Source organism: Chenopodium quinoa, unplaced genomic scaffold (assembly GCF_001683475.1).
Source record: "Chenopodium quinoa cultivar QQ74 unplaced genomic scaffold, ASM168347v1, whole genome shotgun sequence".
Classification (NCBI taxonomy): domain Eukaryota; kingdom Viridiplantae; phylum Streptophyta; class Magnoliopsida; order Caryophyllales; family Amaranthaceae; genus Chenopodium; species Chenopodium quinoa.
Genome location: NW_018744050.1, coordinates 703 through 5,238, shown reverse-complemented (window position 1 = coordinate 5,238; position 4,536 = coordinate 703). Strand labels below are relative to the sequence as shown.

The 4,536-nt window shown below is 34.0% G+C and overlaps 1 pseudogene; it reads right to left on the bottom strand.

Annotated features, from left to right (window-relative positions):
- Positions 1-1,779: 1,779 nt before the first annotated feature.
- LOC110690615 lies at positions 1,780-2,676 on the bottom strand (annotated as a pseudogene).
- Between the last annotated feature and the right edge of the window lie 1,860 nt (positions 2,677-4,536).

The window sequence follows — 4,536 nt, the reverse complement described above, 5'->3', positions numbered from 1 at the left end:
AGAGAGTTTGGTCAATTTTTGATAAGCATGCTTGGCGTTGGGACATCATACACTCAATCTAGGCCATGTGATGGTTTTGTGAATGGAAATTTTGTGTTCGGAGACGCACCGGTTCACAAGTTATGGAAGATGTCCGTTTACTGATAGCCTAATGTGAGTAGGCTTTTGGAGTTTTGTTTAAGGTGGAGGTTTTGTGTTTTATTATGAGCATTACTTCTTGGTTTTTGGTTCAAGGTAGAGTTACCTTGTTTTTTGGTCGATTTTAAGTCAAGGTGGAGATTGTTAAATTGTGACTCGAAATCTAGTAGGGCTGAATTTGAATGCTTATATATCTCATTTGCAAATGATTTTGAGGTGATTCAAGTTGGAGGTGATAGCTTGGTTCAAGAGCTTTCCAACGATAGGTCGTATGCCCAATTGCGATAAGAAACGAGAAAGTTATGACTGTTTTACGAAAACCTAACGAAGTTGGAAATTTGCAACGAGGCTGCGAGCTATAGCTCTATGCGAGTGAGCTATAGCACGACCCTATGAGGACTTGCGGCAAGCATGAACTAGCTTCCGAGCTATAGCTCGGTAGTTAGGTTATTCTAGGATAATTGATGGAATATTTCCTAAAATTATATCTTTTCTATGACGGCAATTTGAGTATACTTGGGGAATAATCTTAGGGTTTTATTAGGGTTTCCTTGTGTTATAAAAGGACCCTTTAGTTCATCATTTAGATTATACCTTTTTTGAGCCATTAGATTTAGGACTCCTTGTATTATTCTCTCGTTCTTTCTCCATTATAGTGAAGAAGCTCTCGAATCCCCCACCCATGGATGTAGGTCTATTTTGACCAAACCACGTAAATCCTTGTGTTGTTTGTTTATCTTTTTTATTGCTTTTCTCGTTCTTAATTTTCATTGGTTTGTTCCGCATTAATCAAACACAATTACACCCTTTATTTCCTAACATCTGTTCACAAAAAAACCTAAAATATATTATGGTCTAACCTAATGCATGAATAGTGAAAAAAAGCCCAACTTCTCATGTATTATGGGGGGAGTATTAAAAAATGCTGAAGTTAGTTAATTTTCTTGAAAAATTGACATAATGATAAGCTAAGCAAAAAAATTCTATGATACATAAATAAAACTGATAGAAGTAGTAGATTAAAAATAATGACATGATCATACAAGTACAATATGTTTTACATTGATGGGCTGCTTACATTTAAGCAGGTTTATTCAAACAAACAAAACTAGAAGCATAAATATATGAATTTGTGATAGTTAACTAGTGTGTATCCTGGGCAATGATCTAATTATTGTTTAGCTACTCCCTCTGTCCCATAATACATGACACATTAAAACATTACATACATGTCAATGCATTCGTTTGACTTTATTTTAAAATAATTAAATGTTAATAAAAATTATTTTTAAAATTATATAATGAAACTTTATATTAAAACATACAATATCTAACAATCTATTTTAGGATAATTAATATAAAGTAATATTTTATGATAAAATATACAGTATAAAATATATTTTTTTATGATAAAATATAGGGTTTTTCTACATTATAACCTTCTAACTTAGAAATCTACAGTGTAACCCCAAAATACATTTACCGTGACACCTAATGCATGGATGGTGAAAAAAATTCCAACTTCTCATGTATTATGGTTTGGAGGAAGTATTAATCAATGAAGTTAGTTAATTTTCATGAAACTTGACATCATGATAACTACTTGATAAGCTAAGCAAAAAAAATTCTATGACACATAAATAAGACTGATACAAGTAGTAGATTAAAAATAATGGGATGATCATACAAGTACAAGCTGTTTTACATTGATGGGCTGCTTACATTTAAGCAGATTTATTCAAACAAAAAAAAGTAGAAGCATAGATAAACCACAAACATACACGATAAAATAGAAACGATTGATAAGCATCAGCAAGTGAAGTGCAAGACTGCGTGCGAGTGGAAGCGTGAACTTGGCTTATTAAGCAACAAGAATAGGATTAAAAGGAATATCTTGGTTGATGTTGGCAACAACGGTGTCATAGAAAGCAAGTTTGGAACACTTGGAAGCTTGATTTGGGAATAACATGTAGGGGAAGGCTGGACTGTTACCTTGGTCAGAAATAAACATAAACAACTTCAAGTTAAAAAGTCCATAAGAGGCTTCGGCACCGGTTATGGTCATGAGGGGACCAAATGGTGCTGCGTCGAGCCAAGGGAGAAGCTTAACATAGAGTTGGACAGTCACTCCCTTAACTTCGCTCAGTTTGTCATGTGATAAGACCGCCGATATCTGTTCTGAGCACTTGAGTACATTTTGAATAGCACCCAGTTCGTTAACCACGGTACATTTACCACGCAAGTTAATATTTAACCTGATGGAGTTTTGGTTGACAGGATCGCAGCTGAAGCTCACAGCATCACCAGGGAAAATCGAGGGCGGTAACCCATAATACTTCAAGATCCCAGGGATCGTTGAAGCAGGGCAGTGGGCATGGCGGAGGACAGTGTTAGAGCAAGAGTAATTGCGAGGAGAGCGAGGGAGATAGTGGCTGTTTTTGGAGACATTTTCGTTATTGGAACACTTTGCTTATTATGTTTATGTTTATGTTGGATGTTTTAATTGGTGTTGAACCATGCACTTGATGCTACTCATTTTATAGATGGGAAGATTAAGCTAATAAGCTAAGGCATCCACTCCTTGCTAACTTGCCTCTTGGATAGGTTGTAGTCCCCCACTTTCGCTAGCTAGCGTTGAAAATATAAAACAAGAGAAATTTTGGCACCATTAAGGTCATGTGTATCACGAATTAGTATGGGGTTAAATTATATGAAAAATGGTATATGAAAGCATTTAATGAAATATCCATCAATCAATAAATCATATTTGGCATCATTGAAGAATTGTGTTTCACGAATTCACAACGGTCTAAGCTAGCTAGGGTATGGATTATGGAAAATTATTAATCGATATTAACCATTCCATTAAATGATTCATGTGACTTCTCGTTACAGTACGAAGCTCGCGTAAACTAGCATAGTTCAGTTCAGCCATATTTTTCTTTTTAATTTGTTCATTCGTTACTAATCTACCCACTTTACTTTAGGGTATGTTCACATTTAATGAAATGAGCTGAAGTGAAATGAAATAAATATTTTATGAGAGGGGAATTAGGAGTTGACTTGAAATGAACTGACTGGAACTGAACTGAATTGAATTAATTAAAGCTAAAAATGAACTGAATTAAATGTGAATAGACCTTTTTTTTTGTATTCTTTGACAATTATCACCTACTCCGGCCGTCCCATAATATTGTTCTTATTTTTCTACTTTGGAGTATCAAAATGTTGTTCCTGTTTCTATTTTTGGATAGTATGTAAATACTATTATACTCTCACTTTTCTAACTTTATTCATTGTACTTCCTAATTTACCCTTGAATTTTGCACATGCTTTGTACTTTTTCTACTTTCCCTCTTTAACTTTTGTCCATGATTGTACCTTTTACTTTTAATCAATGTAATTTATCCACTTTTCCTCCTATTTTTTAAATACTGTGAAGAAACACAAAAAGGAACTATATTACGGGACGGAGGGAGTAAAATTGTTGTTGTTTTACGAATTACCACCTAAAGTATTATATTTTGTCAAAAAATACGTGTGTATTATTCTGTTATTCTGAAGTGAGGGATAGCTCAAGTGCTTAGAGCTTCCTACTCGATTTTAGGAGATCCTGGTATCGATTATCATCCCTTCATGTGGCTCTTTAAACACTAAAAAAATATAAAAAAAAATATTATATTGCTCACTTGCCTATTAGATTGATCCACTATTTTCTTACACTCCCTCACAACAACGTTCTTTATTCTCTCTCCATATTACAAATAATTTTAAAGAATTTTTGTGAATAACTACCTTAAAGTCGGTTTTTGTGAAAAACTACCTGATTAAAAAATATTGTAGGAAACTACCTTTTAAACAATTCAATAGATGTTATAAGAAACTACTTTATAATACAATTAATTTTGTAAGAATCTACCTTTCAAACAATTAATGTTGTAAGAAACTACCTTTTGCTGAATTATTGCATTAAATAAGAGAAGTTCATGTACCCCCGAGGTTATAGAAAATGCACCATATACCCCTGAAAACTTTTAAATGCACTTTGTACCCTTAAGGTTTGTATAAAATTGCACAAATACCCTTGACCTCATAGTAAATGTTAATGTTCACTACTAAAATTCAGCCAAATTGCGACCGCCTCAAACGGTCGCAGAAAATAGCAAAAAACGGTCACAAAATATAATTGCGGCCGTCAACGGTCGTAACATGGCGGTCGTTATTCTCTTGGTCGCAAAAAAAAAATTACGACTGTTTGACGGTCGTAGATTTTTGTGTGACCGTTTTTACTATTTTCAACGATTGTGAAGAAAACGGTCACAAATATTAATAATTGCGACCGATTTATGAAACGGTCTCAAATCTTGAAATTAGCGACCACCATAAAACGGTCGCTAA